This window comes from Symphalangus syndactylus, chromosome 11 (genome assembly GCF_028878055.3).
Source record: "Symphalangus syndactylus isolate Jambi chromosome 11, NHGRI_mSymSyn1-v2.1_pri, whole genome shotgun sequence".
Classification (NCBI taxonomy): domain Eukaryota; kingdom Metazoa; phylum Chordata; class Mammalia; order Primates; family Hylobatidae; genus Symphalangus; species Symphalangus syndactylus.
In genome coordinates, this window is record NC_072433.2 from 106,116,665 (window position 1) to 106,139,574 (window position 22,910).

A 22,910-nucleotide genomic window follows, 5' to 3' on the forward strand; every position below is an offset into this window, starting at 1 on the left:
TTATTTACTGAAAATGTTCGGCATTAGGAGACTGGAATAATACTCAATAAAATAATTATCTGTGATGCTAAATAAAACATTTGTCAATAGGGGTGAGAAGTGAGGAGAGAGTGAGAGAAAAGTAAAACTCAAAGACAACGGATGGGAAGGCACCACAAAGAGGTAATCGAAGATAGACTCCTGCTTGTCTGTGGCAACTCACAGTACCTCTCCTCAGGGATTCCAAAGCTGGTATCAATAGTCTAGGCTTATTGATATTGTTCTGTATGTTAAACTATCTAAGGAGATAAAAATCTCAACCTTGGAATTCCTTGAGGAACATCCCCTCCCAAAATTTTGAGCCCCAGGAAGCACCTTGGTCTAACATGTCATCTGTTATCTCCTTATTCTAGCCAATAACTAAAAGTCATAAGCCCTGAACCTATCTCTCCTTTTGAATTATTCTGTTTTGAAATGAAGTGTAGACAGAAGTATAACTTCATTTAAAAGCATCCTGGCAGTTACCTTTTACTCTTTATCCTTAAATCCTTGAGAGAAAATGTTGGAAAATAATTATTAGTAGATTTTGGGCTTTAATGTTCAAGTTCCATAATCAGTATACACAGAGTCAAGATCCTTGAACACAAAGAGGCCACTTTTGCACATCTGCTTCCTCCAGAGCAACAACCCTGTATGTGAGTTTCTGTGGTAGCCTGCAAGAACCTTAAAATTAAGAACTCTCTTCCATCAACCCGCCCTTCATGTAGTGAACCTAACTATTAACAAAGAACCTCAGGATTGTGCTAGAATTCAGTCTGAGACTAAAATATGGGGACACAAACCATCCTTATATAATTATGAAATTCTAGAACCACTGGGCTCCTCAGTGATAATCTTGTATAACCTTATACTTAAAGAAACTAAGAACCAGATATTTGAAGATACTAGTGAAAGATTTGACAGAAGGCAGTGATAGATAGAACCAAGCCCCCACTTCCTTTCATGTATTTTCATAAAGGTACTACATAGGCTGGGCACAGTGGTTCACGCCTGTAACCCCAGCACTTTGGGAGACCGAGGCAGGAGGATCACTTGAGGCCAGGAGTTTGAGACCAGCGTGGCCAACATGGTGAAATCCTGTCTCTACTAAAAATACAAAAATTAGCCAGGCATGATGGTGCACGCCTGTAATCCCAGCTACTCCGGGGGTTGAGGCACAAGAATTGCTTGAACCCAGAAAGCAGAAGTTGCAATGAGCCGAGATCATGCCACTGCACTCCAGCCTGGGCAACAGAGCGAGATTCTGTCTAAAAAAAAAAAAAAGGTATCATATAAATAATTAGGAGAAGTGAAACTATAATGGTGCTATCTTTGAACCAATCATTCTGTGCTACGTATAACACATTGCTTAAGCTTGTTCTGCAGATTTAAGGTAGCTAAAAGTGAGTATATTTTCTTTAGACAATTTGAGATAGCTGAACAAAATCTACAGATTATAGTAGTATATCTATGTATATTTATTTAAAAAATTATAATGGTATAACAGAATGTCCTTGTATTTGGGGATTAAACACTGAAGTATTTAGGGATAATAAAGTATCATGTCTGCAACTTACTCTTAAATGGCAGAAAGTGTGTATGTGTATGTGTGTGTGGAGAGAGAGAGAGAGAGAGACAGACATTGCTTTGTAGTAAGATGATAATAGAGATGGAAAGAAATGCATAGATTAAATATGTTTTAGAGGAAAAGTCAAAAGATTAGCTGATGGTTTACATATATGGGTAAATGAAAAAGAATCATGGGGAACAGATTTTGGACTGGAGTAACTGAGTGTTAATGGTATCATCAAATGAGATAGAGAAGACTGGGGTAATCAACATGTCTGGAGGAGAGGGGTGACAAAATAGGGTACCAAGAATTCTGTTTTGTTCATGCTGTGTTTAAAGTACCACATCAAGATATCAAGTGTTCAGTTGTGTGTGCGTGTGTGTGTGTGTGTTTATATAGAAACATATATGCATGCATATACATATATAAACACGCATACCTATACACATATATCTACATACACACACACACGCACACATATGTGTGTATATATATATGAGAGAGAGAGAGCATGGCTATATTATGAAAAAGTCAGGGATAAAAACAAAGATTTTTAAAAAATGGTAATGTTATTCAATGTGACTTTGATTTTTTTAAAAAACAGGCATTCATCACGCCTGTAATCCCAGCACTTTGGGAGGCCGAGGCGGGCGGATCATGAGGTCAGGAGATCGAGACCATCCTGGCTAACACAGTGAAACCCCGTCTCTACTAAAAATACAAAAAATTAGCCGGGCGAGGTGGCGAGCGCCTGTAGTCCCAGCTACTCAGGAGGCTGAGGCAGGAGAATGGCGTGAACCCTGGGGAGGCGGAGCCTGCAGTGAGCCAAGATCGCGCCACTGCACTCCAGCCTGGGCGACAGCGAGACTCTGTCTCAAAAAAAAAAAAAAAAAAGCAGACATTCAAGTGTATCTTAGAAACACTTACTGTTTGCCTGATTTCAGAAGGGGCAGCAAATAAAATGAGCCATCATTTTCCTATATATAGCCTTTACTAAAGCTAGAATAGCTCCATGAGATCTTTTCAAATCCGTTTGACTGTACTGTAAACTTCTAACACATCTGGAACACAGAAATGACCATTGGTTTTTCTATAAACATCTGTTTTCAGAGCCGGGTGTGGTGGTGCCTGCCTATAATCCCAGCACTTTGGAAAGCGATGGAGGAGGGTCACTTGAGGCTGGGAGTTCGAGACTAGCCTAGGCAACTCAGCAAATCCCTGTCTCTACAAAAACTAAAAAATTAGCTGGGCGTGGTGGCTCGCACCTGTTGTGCCAGCTACTTGGGAGGCTGAGGCAGGAGGATTGCTTGAGCCCAGGAGGTCGAGGCTGCAATAAGCCAAGATTGTGCCACCATACTCCAGCCTGGGTGATAGAGTGAGAGCCTGTCTCGTAAAAGAAAAAGAAGAACATCTGTTTTTAGTTTACTGTTTGAGGGGGTGGGAGTTGGTGGAGAAAGGAATGGAGAACAAATAGGGGAAAATCAAGTAATTCTCAAAACAAAAGTAAATCATTGAAATAGTGTATGTATGAGTTAACAGAAATGAGTCAGAATTCTAAAATAAATATCCTTTGAATTTCATTATATCAACCTAGAAATTCCGGCAAAGATGAATATGATATAGCCTTGCCACTGATGTACCCCTTTCAATAGTCTGAAATAGAGCAGCATTATGTTGAATTCCATGCTGTAGCAAATGGTACCATAGCAAAGCCCTGGTGTTATTTCTGAAATTATAACTTTGCAATTTGTAAAGTCCTTTTACCAACACTATTTAATTTTGTACTTCCCTACAGCCTTAAAATATAAATAAGATATGTATTATCATCTGTATCTGACAGATGAAGACAATGACAGCCTCTGAAAAACGAAATGGCTTGTCTAAAGTAACATGGCAATTTTAAGTGAAAAGAATATATTTAGAAGCCACATCTTCTAATTCCTGGCCAACTTCTCTTTCTGTGACATCATAAAGCCTCTTTCATCCTTCCCACATTGTTGAGTGTAGTTATTTACTAGCAGTTTCCCAAATTTTATGAGGTACAAAATCAAAATAACGTAGAGTAAAACAAATGGCTGACATGACATTACATCAGAAACAGCTAAGATTAAAATTTATATTTCTTGAGTCACTATTTCTTAACCAATCCATTAAATAGTCACTGATGACTCAGCTATAGATGTTTACCATTGTTTCTTTTTTTTTTTTTTTTTTTTTTTGAGACGGAGTCTCGCTCTTTCACCCAGGCTGGAGTGCAGTGGCGCCATCTCGGCTCACTGCAGGCTCCGCCCCCCGGGGTTCTCGCCATCATTCTCCTGCCTCAGCCTCCCGCGTAGCTGGGACTACAGGCGCCCGCCACCTCGCCTGGCTAATTTTTTGTATGTTTAGTAGAGACGGGGTTTCACCGTGTTAGCCAGGATGGTCTCAATCTCCTGACCTCGTGATCCGCCCGCCTCGGCCCCAAAAAGTGCTGGGATTACAGGCGTGAGCCACCGCGCCCAGCCGACCATTGTTTCTTTTGGCAGTAACTATGTAATACCTTGAGCTAAAACTATGGGGAAAATATGCCTGGCATTCCCAGCACTTTGGGAGGCCGAGGCGGGTGGATCACCTGAGGTTGGGAGTTGAAGACCAGCCTGACCAACCGAGAAATCCCATCTGTACTAAAAATACAAAATTAGCCAGGCATGCTGGCACATGCCTGTAATCCCAGCTTCTCGGGAGGCTGAGGCAGGAGAATTGCTTCAACCCCGGAGGCAGAGGTTGCGGTGAGACATTGCACTCCAGCCTGGGCATCAAGAGTAAAACTCCATCTCAAAAAAAAAAAGAAAAGAAAAGAAAAAGAAAGAATGCTTGGGCCAAGGGCGGTGGCTCATATCTGTAATCCCAGTACTTTGGGAGGCTGAGGTAGGCGGATCACCTGATGTCTGGAGTTCAAGATGAGCCTGGCCAACATGGTGAAACTCCTTCTCTACTAAAAATACAAAAATTAGTCGGGTGTGCTGGCGCACACCTGTAATCCCAGCTATTCAGGAGGCTGAGGCAGGAGAATCACTTGAACCCGGGAGGCAGAGGTTGCAATGAACCGAAATTGTGCCACTGCACTCCAGCCTGGGCAACAGAGTGAGACTCCATCAAAAGAAAAAAAAAAAGAATGCTTATAATTCCATTTCCCACCAATTTTACTATATTTTTCCAAGTTTCCAAAGAGATAATGGTTATATTACACAAGCAACATGCATGTTTTTAAAACCTTTTTGCAGGAAGAAGTTTAAAAATCACAAAATTGCTAAAGCAGATGTGACAATTACCAAAAAAACAAAAAAAAAGGAGGAAGTTTAAAGAAAAACTAAATATAGAAATAATGTTAGACTATTAGATGTTAGAGTGCATGAGTGGAGTTATTATGGCAGCCACACATGGGACATCTTAGATTTTACATTTTGGGACATGCTGTGTACAATACCTCTATTCACCGAAAATGCCATTATAGGAGCGTGTGATAGATGATTGATTTTGTTTATTTTAGGAGAGATGTAAGTGTAGGTTAAGAATAGCCCAGAGAATAGTAAGTTGAAATTTTCTCTTCTAGATATCATGTTTCTCTTCTAAAATAATCTTTTTTTGAAAAAAATATCATTTATTCTTATATTCATATAATAGCTTTTGAATACAAGCTCCAAAATTAAAATTAAATACGGTAACAAGTCAGCTGACAACAGTTAATTTTGCCCCAAGTCATATAATTACAGTCTCAATTGACTTGTTATTTACCCTTAGAAAGTCACTCCAAGCTGGCTGTGGTGATTCGTGCCTGTAGTCCCAGGTACTTGGAAGTCTGAGGCAGAAGGATCACGTGAGTCCAGAAGTTGGAAGCTGTGGTGAGCTGTGATTGTGGTACTGTACGCCAGAATGCGCAACAGAACAAGACTCTGTCTCTTAAAAAAAAAAAAAAGTTACTCCTATACTAAAAACACACAGAGTGACCCACAACTGTTACATAAAACAGACTAATAATTGAAGATTGAAAAGATTCATACTCTGCTATACATATATTCAGTTAAACCAGAATTATTCTAAAACAATATAATCCATAATGTGGAAGATCAGTAGTGTATATAATCCAGATAGTCCATAACCCCGAAAGAGAAATTAAGGACATGCATTTTGGTAAGATATGAATATTTGACATCCTGATAGTTCATACCTCCTTAGAAAGATGAAGGTATATTATGAATACTACAGATCTGACTAGATAAGAGCTAAGTTTTATATTCTGGCTACTAAGTACAATATTTCTTTCTTTTCTTTTCTTTTCTTTTTTTTTTTTTGAAGGAGCCTTGCTCTGTCACCCAGGCTGGAGTACAGTGGTGTGATCTAGGCTCACTGCAACCTCCACCTCCCGGGTTCAAGTGCTTCTCCTGCCTCAGCCTCCTGAGTAGCTGGGATTACAGGCCTCACCACCATGCTTGGCTAATTTTTGTATTTTTAGTAGAGACAGGAATTTCATCATGTTGGCCAGGCTGGTCTCGAACTCCTAAACTCAGATGAACCACCTGCCTGGGCCTCCCAAAGTGCTGCGATCACAGGCATGAGCCACCGTGCCCAGCTATCCTAATTACAATATTTTCAAATAAAAAATTATGATAAATAATCTTAAATAGTCTGAAATCAGCTCTGCTATAAATAATTCATAAAGGCTGTCCAGCCCATTTCTGGCTCCTAGTCCAGTTTCCTGCCCCCATACTCCAAAGTCCTCTTCCCAAGACAGAAGTTCTTGATTCCCTGCCTGGCTCCAAGCTTTGGAAACAGTGCTGCCTTTCCTCGGGTAGGACAGCCCAAAAGTTATTTTTTTATTATGCTTTTTTTGTATTTTCTAAGTGTTCTATAATAAACAATTTTAAAACTCAGTTTTTAAGAAGCAATAAAAATATTGTAAGGGATTTACATTGAATATGCCAGTGATTCAGTAATAAGTGATACATGATCTTGCAATTTGTTGCATCCTTGTTCTGATTTCCCATAACAATTACCATACTGATAACCTAGGCCTTCCTGGTTGGAAATTGTCTTGTTCCCTCTGCCACCACAGAGGACTTACAGCCCTTCACTGAGCCCTGCCTCCTGCCACTCTCATCTGTGGAACTGGGACCCTGTTAACTAATGGCTTACTTTTCGCATATTGCATGCCATAACAACACTCACACTCAGGTTAGTCCTGTTACACCTGTGTGAACCTTCCTGCCGGGAACCGCTTTTCTGGCTCACCACTACTACCTGTTGCTGTTTTCCCTAGAGACCAGGTTCTGTAAGTCTTGAGGAGGTTGCAAACTGATGGTGCATAGGGCAAATTTAGCTCACTAACATATTTGGTTTGGCACATTCAATGTTTGAAATGTTTACATATGAATGTCCTTAGGCCAGACATATGTTCCCCAGTTTGCCATAGTCTCCAGTACTCCCTACTGTGTATCTGCCCCTTTACTGGTTTACTTACTTGCCTGGAACATGAAGTCATTTGAGTTAGATCCTTAGGGAGAGAGTCCCTCCACTATCCCTATAGAACTTATCACCTCAGCTGGGCTCTGCTTACCTAGTAACTCAACAGAATGTCTAATTCTAAGTCTCAATTTTGCCTAGTCTCTCTGGCTCCTTTGATGTCAGCAAGTCCGTTGTGTGAAATAACAATACTGCCTCAGTTGCAAGAAATTGAGCCAGGAAGATTATAAGATATTGGATGCTACTCTAGAGTTACTGACTTGTTTACTACATCCCTCCAAATTACAGCTGCTCTCTGAAGAAATCTAAAAAAAAAAAAGAAACTCACCAGAAGAGGGAAGCAAAGAACAGCCCAGATTTGCAGAAGCATACAATTCTGATAACTACTAAAGTGAGCATTACTGCACTTATTGATGACTTTAATCAACTATCACAAGGATGGATGTTCATTGCCCAATCTTTCCATATGTAGTAGGTCCAGAAAATGCACCCAGCCCCAGGCCCACATTCACTATCGATTCAATCCTTTATTCTCTACTGCATATTGAGAATTTGTTGAGTTTGAGAAAACATAGCATATCAGTTAGGGGAAAATTTGGAGGGGGAAAGAGTCCAGACAGGGGGAACGTTGAAGAAGTCAGAATAGAATAAGAAACAAGCAACATGCGTGGAAGTAAAGAGGAAGGGAAGGGCCAGGCATGGTGGCTCACAACTATAATCCCAGCACTTTGGGAGGTCTAGTGGGAGGATTGCTTGGAGCCAGGAATTCGAGACTAGCCAGGGCAACAAAGCAAGACTGTATCTCTACAAAAAGAATTTTTTTAATTAGCCAGGCATGGTGGAGCACACATGTGGTCCCATCTACTCAGGAGGCTGAGGCAGGATGATCCCTTGAGCTCATGAGTTCCCAGGAGTTCAAGGTTACAGTGAGCTATGATCATACCACTGCACTCCAGGCTGGGTCACAAAGTAAGACCCCATCTCTGAAAAAAAAAAAAAAAAAAAAAAAGAGGAAGGGAAGAGGAAAGGCAGGGGAGCAGGAAAGCAAGTTAACAATATATTAAGCATGTACACATGTGTATTTGATCCTTTTATAGATATCATTTCATTTAATGCTCACACCTTACTAAAGGTCACAGGGGCTCAAAGCAACAAAGTTGGAATGTATGTGAAGCCAAATATGTGACTCACAAGTCCATGCTCTTTTGATAACACCGCAACTCTTTCAAAGGTGATTTATTTTAATCTGTGCAGCAAACTTTTACATAAGAGCTAACTCAACAGTACTTCACACGTGAGTTGAATGAATAGATAAATTTAACTTTGAAAACAATCCTGTGAGGTACACTTGGCCCTCCTTATCTATAAGTTTCACATCCACAGAGTCAAACAAACATAGACCAAAAATAGTTTTTAAAATGAAAAATAATATAAATGTTAAAAAATATATATATAGAACAACTATTTACATAGCATTTACATTGCATTACGGATTATAAGTAACCTAGAGATGATTTAAAGTGTACAGGAAGATGTGCATAGGTTATGTGCAAATACTATGCCATTTTATATGAGGGACTTAAGCATCAGTGGCTTTTGGCATCCAAAGGGGTCCTGGAACCAATCCTTCCCCTGATATGAGGGAAGACTGTATCGTGTTTTCCATTTTCACAGATGAGGAAACTAAGGGTCACAAAAGTAAAATATCATGCTGCCTGCCAAGGGCTCTTGCAAACATCTGCAGTATCACTGGGTGTGTATGCTACAGGCAAAAGGTTTACCCCATTCTCTGGGCATCTTGCAAAGAGGTGAGCTAAGTAGGGCCAGGGTGCAGCTGGATGCATAACAGGGCTGTACTTAAAGAGAGGAATCCACCCCTGTTCCTCTCCCCTTTATAGGGCAAGATGAAAGTGGAATTATAAGCAAGGGACATAAAGTCTGTTCTGGGACACTAAATGGTCTGAATTTAGGTGGCAGTCATCTGGCAACACTGCTCATTAGTTCCTATGGAAAGTTGATTTTGGTCACAGCTCTGCCCACTGGGAGAAATGCAGCAACAGGTACCAAGACAAGTTGTTTCAGACATAGCCACTTTCACTGGCAAAAGGAGAGGAGTCCCCAGCTTCAGCTAGTTCATCCAAACAACCTAGAGAGAACTTCTAGTGTCAAGATGTCTTTAATCATTTACCAAAAATAGTGACAGAGCCAGGACTTGAATCCAGGTTTCGTTATCTCAGAATCCAGGTAGGAGCTATAAAGCTATTCCTTCATGAGTGAAGGACAACAGCCAAATCCAATAGCTATAGCAAATTTGAGGTTGTTTCACATGACTTATTTTAGATTTCAGTTGTTCAAATGTCAGGTGAGAGTCAAACAAGGAAATGGTTCCAAGAGAATGATTCAATCATAACACCCCAGCCACGGCTAGGGACATGAAGAGGAAGAAAAGGGTACCTCAGAGATTAACAAAGGAATCACTCAATTTTCTTATTTATTTATTTACTTACTTTATTTTTACTTTAAGTTCTGGGATACATGTGTAAACGTGCAGGTTTGTTACATAGGTATACATGTGCCATGGTAGTTTGCGGCACCTATCAACCCATCATCTAGGTTTTAAGCCCCCCATACATTAGGTATTTTTCCTAATGGTCTCCCTCCCCTTTCCCCTCACCCCCTGACAGACTCCAGTGCGTGATATTCCCCTCCCTGTGTCCACGTGTTCTCAGTGTTCAACTCCCACTTATGAGTGAGAACATGTGGTGTTCGGTTTTCTGTTCCTGTGTTAGTCTGCTGAGGATGATGGTTTCCAGCTTCATCCATGTCCCTGCAAAGGACATGAACTCGTTCTTTTTTATGGCTGCATAGTATTCCTTGGTGTATATGTGCCCCATTTTCTTTATCCAGTCTATCACTGATGGGCATTTGGGTTGGTTCTAAGTCTTTGCTATTGTGAACAGTGCCACAATAAACATACGTATGCATGTGTCTTTATAGTAGAATGATTTATAATCCTTTGGGTATATACTCAGTAATGGTATTGCTGGGTCAAATGGTATTTCTGGTTCTAGATCCTTGAGGAATTGCCACACAGTCTTCCACAATGGTTGAACTAATTTACACTCCCACCAACAGTGTCTTCTTTTGAAAAGTGTCTGTTCATATCCTTTGCCCACTTTTTGATGGAATTGTTTGTTTTTTTCTTGTAAATTTGTTTAAGATCATTTTAGACTCTGGATATTAGACCTTTGTCTGATAGATAGATTGCAAGAATGTTCTCCCAATCTGTAGGCTGTCTGTTCACTCTGATGATAGTTTATTTTGCTGAGAAGCAGCTCTTTAATTTAATTAGATACCATTTGTCAATTTTGGCTTTTGTTGCAATTGCTTTTGGTGTTTTAGTCATAAAGTCTTTGCCCATGCTGATGTCCTGAACGGTACTACCTAGGTTTTCTTCTAGGGTTTTTATGGCTTTAGGTTTTATGTTTAAGTCTTTAATCCATTTTAAGTTAATTTTTGTATAAGGTATAAGGAAGGGGTCCAGTTTCAGTTTTCTGCATATGGCTAGCCAGTTTTCCCAATACCATTTATTACATAGGGAATCCTTTCCCTATTGCTTGTTTTTGTCAGGTTTGTAAAAGACCAGATGGTTGTAGGTGTGTGGTGTTACTTCTGAGGCCTCTGTTCTGTTCCATTGGTCTATATGTTTTGGTACCAGTACCATGCTGTTTTGGTTACTGTAGCCTTGTAGTATAGTTTGAAGTCAGGTAGTGTGATCCCTCCAGCTTTGTTCTTTTTGCTTAGGATTGTCTTGGCTATATGGCCTCTTTTTCGGTTCCATATGAAATTTAAAGTAGTTTTTTCTAGTTCTGTGAAGAAAGTCAATGGTAGCTTGATTGGAATAGCATTGAATCTATAAATTACTTTCGGCAGTATGGCCATTTTCACAATATTGATTCTTCCTATCCATGAGCATGGAATGTTTTTCCATTTGTTTGTGTCCTCTCTTATTTCCTTGAGCAGTAGTTTGTAGTTTTCCTTGAAGAGGTCCTTCACATCCCTTGTAAGTTGTATTCCTTATTTTCTTTGTAGCAATTGTGAATGGGAGTTCATTCATGATATGACTCTCTGTTTGTCTATAATTGGAGTATAGGAATGCTTGTGATTTTTGCACATTGATTTTGTATCCCAAGACTTTGCTGAAGTTGTTTATCAGCCTAAGGAGTTTTGGGGCTGAGATGATGGGGTTTTGTAAATATACAATCATGTCATCTGCAAACAGAGACAATTTGACCTCCCCTCTTCCTATTTGAATACACTTTATTTCTTTCTCTGGCTTGATTGCCCTGGCCAGAACTTCCAGTGCTATGTTGAATAGGAGAGATGAGAAAGGGCATCCTTGTCTTGTGAGTTTTCAAATGCTTCCAGTTTTTGCCTACTCAGTATGATGTTGGCTATGGGTTTTCATAAATAGCTCTTACTATTTTGAGATATATTCCATCAATACCAGTTTATTGAGAGTTTTAGCATGAAAGGGTGTTGAATTTTATCGAAGGCCTTTTCTGTATCTATTGAGATAATTATGTGGATTCTGTTATTGGTTCTGTTTATGTGATGGATTGCGTTTACTGATTTGAGTATGTTGAACCAGCTTTGTATTTTAGGGATGAAGCCAACTTGATTGTGTTGGATAAGCTTTTTGATATGCTGCTGTATTTGGTTTGCCAGTATTTTATTGAGGATTTTCACATTGGTGTTCATCAGGGATATTGGCCTGAAATGTTCTTTTTTTTGTTGTGTCTCAGCCAGGTTTCAGAACCAGGATGATGCTGGCCTCATAAAATGAGTTAGGGAGGAGTTCATCTTTTTCTATTGTTTGGAATAGTTTCAGAAGGAATGGTACCAGCTCCTCTTTGTACCTCTGGTGGAATTTGGCTGTGAATCCGTCTGTTCCTGGGCTTTTTTTGGTGGGTAAGCTATTAATTACTGCCTCAATTTCAGAATTTGTTACTGGTTTATTCCGGGATTCAACTTCTTCCTGGTTTAGGAAATCACTCAATTTTCAACCTTTCAGTTAAACTCATTTTTTGAATTAAAAGACAACTTCATAAATAACTGTACTCACTGTTCTTCACCAAAAGTCTCTTTATGAAGAAAATTTCTATATAAACAAATATAAGAGCTCAAAGAGCATTTCTACTCTACAAGGCTTGGATCTCTCTCACTCATTTATGTCATTTTTGTTTTTAAAATAAAGTTGACTGTATATAAGAAGTCTTATTGTGAATACTCTTGTAAATACCTACTCCATAATTTTTTTTAATTTCCAATACTTTTGCAAATATCTATCCCATAATTTTTTTTTTTTTTTCTTGAGACGGAGTCCCTCTCTGTCACCCAGGCTGGAGTGCAGTGGTGCCTTCTCAGCTCACTAAAACCTCTGCCTCCCAGGTTCAAGCAATTCTCCTGCCTTAGCCTCCTGAATAGCTGGGATTATAGGCACCTGCCACTATGCCCAGCTAGTTTTTGTATTTTTTGTACAGATGGGGTTTCATCATGTTAGGCAGGCTGGTCTTGAACTCCTGACCTCAGGTGATCCACCTGCCTCGGCCTCCCAAATTGCTGAGATTTCAGGTGTGAGCCACCGCACCCAGCCTTCAATTAATTTTGAAATCATAACTGAGCTCTTAAATACAGATTTCTTTATACTATGCTCACAGAGCTCTATGACCATTATATTAGTGTTTTACCTCTGTATAGGTTTGGAACAAAGACTTGCATTGTTTTTTCTTCGAAAGGTTGAGAGGTGTTTTGTTATGTGTTGTGAAGAACTGTTCTTACTAAACTGGTACTGATCTAAGAACGCTCTTGTTTTTATTCCTTTCCATCCCAAAATTGAACCAAAGATGACAGGAAATCAAGTTTTTTCAATTCATTTCTTTATTCACAAACAGCTCATTTGATGAAGTAATATTACCTCCTTTTTGCATGAGATCAAAATGAGGGCCTTAGTGTTCATTTATTCCTACATTTGCTCCTTGGAGGCATGGATCTGTGGATCAAATGACACATTGCTAGTGTTTATGAATCACAAAGGCCATTTAAAAACAGAACATTCACTCTGTATGTAGATTTATTTTTTCTCTCCCTTCTTCTATTTTCTCACCACTTTCTTTCTTGCTTTCATTTTTTTCTTCTTTTAGCTGTACACACTATAATTTAACTCATAAACAAAACTAATATTAATACAGTTGTTTTATGATAAATTGAAATAATTGAGTGTTAAAATATGATCATAAGAAAGTTTTGCTTCCTAGATTTGTACCATATTTTACAGTCTAGATATATCTTATTATATTGCTAATGTAATATTATGCTTTGAATATTTGTAGTTTTTACAAGACCATTTGTATATTTGTAGTTGTTACAAGACCATTTCCTGGTACCTGGGATCAGTAGGTTAGTGAGTGGGGGGTGTGACTTACACGGTGTTTCCCCAGAAGCATATACTGAGACAAGAATTTGAATACAGGTAGTTTACTTCGGAATTGAATCCCAGAAGCACCAGTAGAGGAATAGAGAAGTGATCCAGGCAAGGGAAAAAAGAAAATCAATAATGTTACCTTCATCAGGCAGATTACAGTTGTGGACAATTGAGGCTCAATTCTGTTGATAACTCTGACAGACGGGTAGAAGTGGTAGTTGAGTGATCCCACTGAGAGCCATGGCTCTCCATGAGGGAGAAGAGAGATACAAGTATGGAATGAGGGAGAATAAGAAAGATCCTGTGACATCTGAATGGAATTATTGATATTTGTATGAACTCAACATTTTTTAAAAGCATGTGTGTGAATGTGTGTGTATACGTACACTTACATGTGCACAGAGCGTAACTAGTGGGAGATTGAGGGTTTTGTCAACATTTGGGTCAAAGTTTTAAAGGAAGGCGCCTGTCTCTGAAGGAGACAAGGTAAGTGGTAGTGACCTGAAACAATGAGAAATCCCCAAAGGGGAAACCTAGAGGTAAAAAGTTTCCTCCTCCTTTTTGGAAAATATACTTTAAGAGGTCTCCTCTGCACCGAACAGGAAATACTTTGCATTTTTATTTAATGAGGAGATCACTTAAAAAATAATTTTATTTTCTTTTTTCTTCTTTTTATTTTAATACCACTATACTAATGAGGAAGAAATCACTTTTTTCTTAATCAGTTCAAGAAAGTAGGATAACATTTGCCATAAAATAAGCTTGTCTTCACTTTTATAAAATAAACATAAGTGAATAAGTTTGCAAACTTAATATTTGATTTCTTTTTTTTAAAGAGGGTTGTAGGAAGAGGAGGTGTAGCATTAAGTAAAAGATTTAGGCCAGGTGCAATGGCCCACACCTACAATCCCAGTGCTCTGAGAGGCCAAAACAGAAGGATCACTTGAAGCCAGGAGTTAAAGACCAGCATGGGCAAAACAGCAAGACCCATCTCTACAAAAAACAAATCCGCTGGGCATGGTGGTATGCACCTACAATCCTAGCTACTTGGGAGGCTGAGGCAGGAGGATCACTTGAGTCCAGGATTTCAGCTATGATCTATGATTGCACCACTGCACCCCAGCCTGAGTGACAGAGTGAGTCCACATCTGTTAATAAATCAATCAATTAATTAATTAATTAAAAGATTTGAGTCAGGCATGGTGATTCATGCCTATAATCCCAGCACTTTGAGAGGCTGAGATGGGTGGATCACTTGAGGTCAGGAGTTTGAGACCAGCCTGGCCAACACGGTGAAATCCTGTCTCTACTAAAAATACAAAAATTTGCTGGGCATGGTTGTGTGTGCCTGTAATCACAGCTACTCAGGAGGCTGAGACAGGAGAATCACTTGAACCCAGAAGGCGGAGGTTGCAGTGAGCCGAGATGGTGACACTGCAATCCAGGCTGGGCAAGAGAGCAAGACTCCGTCTCAAAAAAAAAAAAAAAAGATTTGATTCTTTTTTAAAAAAACACACAGTGTGGATATCTGATTCTAATAGTGGCAGACAAAGTGATATAGTTTAAATGTGTCCCCCAAATTTCATGTGTTGAAAACTTAACTCCCAATGCAATAGTGTTGGGAGGTGGGGCCTAATGAGAGGTGTTTAGGTCATGAGGTTGTCAAAACATGCTAGAGAAAATTATCTCTAAATCTGTTGGGTCTACTTGGGAATAGAAATAAGGATTATAGGCCAGGCGCCTGTAATCCCAGGACTTTGGGAGGCCGAAGTGGGCTTATCACGAAGTCAGGAGATTGAGACCATCCTGGCTAACACGGTGAAACCCCGTCTCTACTAAAAATACAAAAAATTAGCCGGGGGTGGTGGTGGGCGCCTGTGGTCCCAACTACTTGGGAGGCTGAGGCAGGAGAATGGTGTGAACCCAGGAGGTGGAGCCAGTAGTGAGCTGAGGTCAAGCCACTGCATTCCAGCCTGAGCGACAGTGCAAGACTCCGTCTCAAAAAAAAAAAAGAAAAAAGAAAAGAAATAAGGATTATAATCTGGAATGTATGGCATGGCAAATCACCAGTGCATTCAGTGAAGAAAGGGTAAGGAGAGCCTTTATTAGCAAAAAAGATTTACATAAGCTGCTTAGAAATCGCTCATTGGTCATGGAGTTTCTAAGCCAGAGTTGCTTTAGTTCATTGATAGAAATGCCATTACTGGGCAAATGTTTTTCCAAAACAGCTTAACTTAATCACTGCAGTCTTGAAGAATGTCTTGTGATAAATCTTTTGGGTTTTTTTGTTTGTTTGTTTGTTTTTTGAGATGGAGCCTCACTCTGTCGCCCAGGCTGGAGTACAGTAGCGCTGTAGTGATCACAGCTCACTGCAACCTTCACCTCCTGGGTTCAAGCAATTCTCTTGCCTCAGCCTCCTGAGTAGCTAGGATTACAGGCGCTTGCCACCACACCTGGCTAATTTTTGTGTTTTTAGTAGAGATGAGGTTTCGCTACATTAACCAGGCTGGTCTCAAACTCCTGACCTCAAGTGATCAGCCCGCCTCAGCCTCCCAAAGTGCTGGGATTATAAGCGTGAGCCACCGTGCCCGGCCATCTTGTGATAAATCTTATCAAATGATGTATGAAAGAAGTGAAAGGATTTTTGGAAAGTTCTTGGAAACAGTTCTTATCTCAGATATGTAAGTATGAGCCTCCTCTCCTTCAGGACTTGCTGTCCCTATTTTGCCCTGTGGAGACACAGAGCTAAACCATATAATTCTACCCCTGGCCTCTCCCAAATCTCATGTCATTCTCACATTTCAACACACAATCATGCCTTCCCAAAAGTCTCGAAAAGAAAAAAAATAAAGAAAATCATTGCCAGTCCCTTGAGCAGATAATATAACTCATACCAATACTTGTATAGAAGAAGCATATTCTGAGTATTTAAAATTGAATCACAGACTCAGAGGTAAAAAGATACAGCTTCAGAAAATGTGGCATACCTAAAATATCCGTGAATCTTCTTACTCATTTAAATAAACTAAATTTGAATTTCAAATTCACTGACTTTTCCTATTACTATGATGTGAGACAGGAAGCATCCTTCAAGATTTATACTTTTTAAAAAATAAATGACTACTATACACTATTTTTCAACAGGACGAATGTTACAGGAAATGAGCATACAAAATAAGAAACAGAAAGTGAGGGCGGTTAGCAATGGCTTTAATTTGGCTCCTTACTTTCACACAGACAAAAACACCTGCAGAGAGCTTCAAATACTATGCATATGCTGATGATTCTCAAATTTACAACTTCTGAAAAAGTCTTTTTTCTTACACCCCCACGTCCTCCTGTTCATTCTTCAAATCTCAGCCTAAAAAAGGTCAATTCCCAGAGAATCCCTTTCCTGAGATCTAAGACTAGGTCAGTTTTAAGACAGGGGTTTTCAATCCTTTTGACCTTGATCTACCATAAGAAATACATTTCATATCATGATCTGGTGCACATACATGCAAATATGCATTCTTTTTTTTTTTTTTTTTTTGAGACAGAGTCTCTCTCTGTCACCCAGGCTGGAGTGCAGTGGCGCAATCTCGGCTCACTGCAAGCTCCGCCTCCCGGGTTCACGCCATTCTCCTGCCTCAGTCTCTCCGAGTAGCTGGGACTACAGGTGCCCGCCACCACGCCCGGCTAATTTTTTGTATTTTTAGTAGAGATGGGGTTTCACCATGGTCTCGATCTCCTGACCTCGTGATCCGCCCGCCTCGGCCTCCCAAAGTGCTGGGATTACAAGCGTGAGCCACCACACCCGGCCACAAATATGCATTCTTAAACAAATGATTACCTATATCTGCCAGTCACTAGTATAAAGCACCAGGGATACAAAGTGAATAAAACATATAAAAACTTTGCTTTAATGGAGTTTACATTCTAGTAATTCTGTTTCTGCCTTTGCCTTCCTTAAAACTATTCTCAATCCTGCAGCCAAAGTGATCCTATTAAAACATAAAACAGATGTCACTCTTTTCCTCAATGCCATCCAATGGCTTCCCATCTCACTCAGAGTCAAAACCAAGGCCCTGCCTACTACGAATCACATAGCCTTACATGATCTGCCCCCCTGACCCTGACTCACCTTCTTTCCTCGTCACCTGCTAGTCCTCCCATTCACTCCCCTTCTGTCATATTGGCCTTGCTTCTCTTCAGAGTGGCCAGCCACACTCAGGGCCTTTGCACGGATTACTCCTTCTGCCTGGAATGTTCCTCCTCCAAGTATCCGTATGGCTAACTCCCTCAATTCTTTGAGATCTTTAACCACAAGGCACTTTCCCAGATAAGTCTTCTCTGGCTACCCTTTTTAAAATTTTAACCCCGACCCTTCACATTTTATATACTCCCCCTTCCTTGCCTTTTGTTTTTCAGCTTCTTGTCATCTTATATATTCTATATTTTACTAATTTATCTTGTTTATTGTCTATCTTTCCTCTTGAAAGCATACTCTGTAAGCCCCTGGATTTATATATTCATTCACTGACAATGTAAGCGGAAATAAAAGTTTCACAAAAGAATACTTATCCTTATTATCTGTGATTTACTAGGACTTTTTATTATTTATTTTGTTAAAAATACTGGTCTTAAGCCACTAGATAGATTTCATGACCCACTCATAGATCATGATCCACAGTTTACACTGTCTTAATGTAAGCTTTCATTGTATCTGACAAATTTGTTTCATAGCACATCACAACTGTGTGTGTGTGTGTGTGTGTTTATTCCCTACCCTACTGTGGGTCCTATGTGGGGCTGAGAAGTCAGGGCTGCCTTACTCACCGCTATGTTTCCAGCACAGAGCATAGTACCATAGCAAGTCCAAGTCATGTGCACACAGAAGTTAAAAGGGAGCAGAAACTGTAAGCAGAAGTTAGCCACCAGGAAGACAATGAACAGAAACACAGAGGGAAGTAGAAACTGACCCATGAAAGAGAGAGATAGAGCTGTAGTTCCAGTTCTCAGTCCATAAGTTTCTTTATCCCCTGTTATTTTAGACTGAGTTTTTGTTTTTTGGAACTAATACTATATTAATAGCAGATGAATTAAACATCTTGATCAATCAGAGCAAACAATCCAAAAACTTCTGTAAAATAAATATCAATAGTTTCTAAATTTTAGGGAAGTGATATTGGGTAAATGGAAGGATTAATTTTGTAGTCTGAGATGCGGAATGCAGAAAACCATGTTTGCTTCTATAGCTTCCATGTCCCTGTACCACCTAGCCAACTTGCTTTGCTCTGCTGCTTAGCTCTGCCACACAAAAGGGCTCCTGACTGGCCCCGGCCCTACAGGAGGAAAGATAACCTATGGTGCTTTAGGAAGATGTTTTCAAAGGTAAATGGAACTCACAGGAGTGATCTCTCACTCGGTGTCTTCTCTTCTAGGAGGCTTAAGTAAAATAGGTCTGATCCTCATTTAGGGAAGTGTCTAGGTTAGTAATGCAGGCCAGCTCAAGTTTAGTTATTTGGACTTGCTCTTTTCCGGTCTAGCACATTTCTCTCTACCTCGTTTTATATAAGAATGGTAGGCCGGTGCGGTGGCTCACACTTGTAATCCCAGCACTTTGGGAGGCCGAGGTGGGCGGATCACAAGGTCAGGAGTTCAAACAGCCTGGCCAATATGGTGAAACCCTATTTCTACTAAAAATACAAAAATCAGCTGGGTGTGGTGGCAGGTGCCTATAGTCCCAGCTGCTTGGGAGGCTGAGGCAGGAGAATCGCTTGAACCCAGGAGGCAGAGGTTACAGTGAGCCGAGATGGCGTCACTGCACTCCAGTCTGGGCGATTGAGCAAGACTCTGTCTCAAAAAAAAAAAAAAGAATTGTAAAATTTGAGATTCAAATTTGACCATTTAGATGGTCCAATCTAACTCACTAGATTCTGTATTGGAGATGGGAGACAAAACCTCACATAGAAATAGTGTTCCTATGAATATGTTGCTTTTTTGTTTCTCATATATATAAATATACATCTATGAAACCACACACACATATACAGGAATATATATTTTTGGTATTATTTTACATTCATTTATTACTTTACTTTCATAAATTTCCTTAGTAGTGGCAGACTTATCCATAAAGCTAACAAACCTTAAGCTTCAGGGCTTTGCATTGCTTGGGCCCCTTCTAAGAAATGAACCTAATTTTGTCTATTATTTTGAAGAGGGCCTCTCAAACTGTATAATCTTCATGCACCATAAAGTCTGGAGCTAACTATACCTTCAGGAATGTTTTTGGCTGTATTGGCTGAGTAGGGTTAAAGGTTTCGGGAACTCAGATTTGACCAGCAGCCCTAGCTCTCATAAGGAAAAAAAAGAGACAATATAATAATAATATATAGGCCAACAACAGAGAATTCCACTCATTTAATGCTTACTATATTTAAGAACCTTCAAATCTGCAAGGCTATATGTTTCTTTCTGAAAGCAAAAATTGGGGTATAAGGTAGGGTTGCTATTTATCCCATCAATTAGAAAATTTTGGTGGCGGGATGAAAAAAAAATCCTTGCCTTTCTCAGGAATGGAAGTGTTCTGTTCACTAAGTTTGCTTCTGGCCACTGCATCTCCAAAGCCTCTGCAGCATATGTGCAGTGAGCAGCCCAGAAGAAGGCTGAGTACAGTGTATGAGACTGCATCGATGCATATAAATTGACTTGAATGATAATTCCAGAGTCTCCCAAGGCAGGCAGATCACCTGAGGTCAGGACTTCGAGACCAGCCTGACCAACATGGAGAAACCCCATCTCTACTAAAAATACAAAATTAGCCGGGTGTGGTAGCGCACGCCTGTAATCCCAGCTACTCAGGAGACTGAGGCAGGAGAATCGCTTGAAACCTGGGAGGCAGAGGTTGCAGGGAACCGAGATCATGCCATTGCACTCCAGCCTGGGTAACAGAGCAAGACTCTGTCTCAAAAAAGAAAAAAAGAAAATAGTACTTCACCTCTGTGGTCTTCTCCGAAAATCGTATAGCTTCAGCACAATCATGAGAAAACAGTCAGAGAAACCTCCATAGAGGGATATGCTACAAACTACTTTACCAGTAGTCAAAATCATCAAAAACAGAATGTATCTGAGAAAGTATCATAGGCAAAAGGAGCCTAAGGACACATAATAACTAAGTGTAATGTGATATGCTTAATGAAATCCTGGGACAGAAAAAGCATATCAAGTCCAAGAAATATAAATAAACCATGGACATTAGTAAAGAACAATGTATCAATATTGGTTCATTAATTTTAACAAATATATCTTTTTTTTTGAGACAGAGTTTTGCTCTTGTTGCCCAGGCTGGAGTGCAATGGCATGATCTCGGCTTACCACAACCTCCGCCTCCCGGGTTCAAGCGATTCTCCTGCCTCAGCCTCCCGAGTAGCTGGGATTACAGGCATGCACCACCACACCCAGATAATTTTGTATTTTTAGTAGAGATGGGGTTTCTCCATGTTGGTCAGGCTGGTCTTGAACCCCCAACCTCAGGTGATCCGCCTGCCTCGGCCTCCCAAAGTGCTGGGATTACAAGCATGAGCCACTGCATCCAGCCTACAAATATACCATATTAATGAATGTGAATAATAGAGAAAGTAGTATGGGGTATATGGGAATGCTGTACTATCTTCTCAATTTTTCTGTAAATCTATAAGTGTTCTTTAAAAAGTCTATCATTTTTAAAAAGTTTTCAGTTATTCTAATAAAAGCATATCATTTACACATTAAATCATACTTTCTGTTTAGTTGAAGTCATTTTAGGAGGCTAATATTTGTGAATCTTTAAAAATTTATGCTACTGATAGGGTTAATTCTACTTTAAAGCGAAATAAGCAACTGATTTAATTAATCTAATTTATGGCATGTTTTTGATATTGTGTAGATGTTTTTAATTAGCTAAAAAACTAAATTAAATTCAACAAGAAATCCTTCTTTCAATTTATTTTATTTAACATAATGACCAGAAACCAACAGAAGCTATAAAATTTCTTAACAAGACATTTCATATGGGAGGAAAAGTTTTTATCCCCTACATAAAAAGGTTATTACAGAATTGATCTGTACCAAAATTAAAACATCTTTTGAAGTTTTATAAAACTATATATTAACGTAAGACTCTCCAACCTTGTAATTTTCTAGCACCTTTTATCCGTGCAGTCAGGCATTTCACAGCACCTTATGATATATTTATAGTGACTTTTCCTAAATGGGAGAAGCAGATGAGTCAAATGACTTACACTAGATTCTCCATGAGTCAGAGGTACAACTGTTCCAATGAGTCATTACCTATCAGTTCTAAAGTAATTGTCAGGAGAATCATTTAAACATAAACCCCAGAAATAATAAAAGGAAAGAACATTTTAAAACATAGCTATTTTCCTACTAGTTTTTAACAATAACTTGTTCGAGAATAAATTTGTAAGGATTCAAATACCTAAAGACATTGTTAAAATGCATTGCAAAGATATAGATTTTTGTTTGCTTGTTTGTTTTGAAACGGAGTCTCACTCTGTCACCCAGGCTGGAGTACAGTGGCATGATCTCGGCTCACTGCAACCTCTGCCTTCCAGGTTGCAGCTATTCTCGTGCCTCAGCCTCCCAAGTAGCTGAGACTACAGGCACATGCCACTACGCCCGGCTAATTTTAGTATTTTTAGTAGAGAAAGGGTTTCGCCATATTGGCCAGACTGGTCTCAAACTCCTGACTTCAGGTGATTCCCAGCCTTGGCCTCCCAAGATACACTGATATCTGTTGCATTTATGATAGTCTAAATAGGAAGTACATTAGACAAGTCAATAGTTTTCTTTTTTCCTTTTTTTTTTTTTTTTTTTTTTGAAAAGGAGTCTTGTTCTGTCGCCCAGGCTGGAGTGCAATGGCATGATCTCGGCTCACTGCAACCTCTGCCTCCCGTGTTCAAGCGATTGTCCTGCCTCAACCTCCTGAGTAGCTGAGATTACAGATGCCCGCCACCACGCCCAGCTGATTTTTGTATTTTTAGTGAAGATGAGGTTTCACCATGTTGGCCAGGCTGGTCACGAACTCCTGACCTCAGGTGATCTGCACGCCTCAGCCTCCCAAAGTGCTGGGATTACAGGGGTGAGACACTACACCCGGTGACAAGTCAATAGTTTTCAACTAATTCATCATTACTATCTGTTATCCTGGTTTGTAAGATAACCACCTTATAAGTAATCTAACAAATAACACTGTGGCAGAAAATATAATTATAAAATTATTAGATGTTATAAAACAAGAATATCTGATCACAGAGTTTTTGCTACTTTGTCCTTTAGTGATAAAGTTTCTTATGA

General features: G+C 39.7%; 1 long non-coding RNA gene across 2 annotated transcripts in view; it reads right to left on the reverse strand.

Annotated features, from left to right (window-relative positions):
- LOC129493080 (uncharacterized) overlaps window positions 1-22,910 on the reverse strand; it is a 75,738-nt gene that overhangs the window by 18,412 nt on the left and 34,416 nt on the right. For both annotated transcript variants that reach the window (XR_010114487.1, XR_010114486.1), the window contains one exon: window positions 5,363-5,526. This is a non-coding gene — a long non-coding RNA (uncharacterized lncRNA). The remainder of the gene's footprint in view (window positions 1-5,362; window positions 5,527-22,910) is intronic.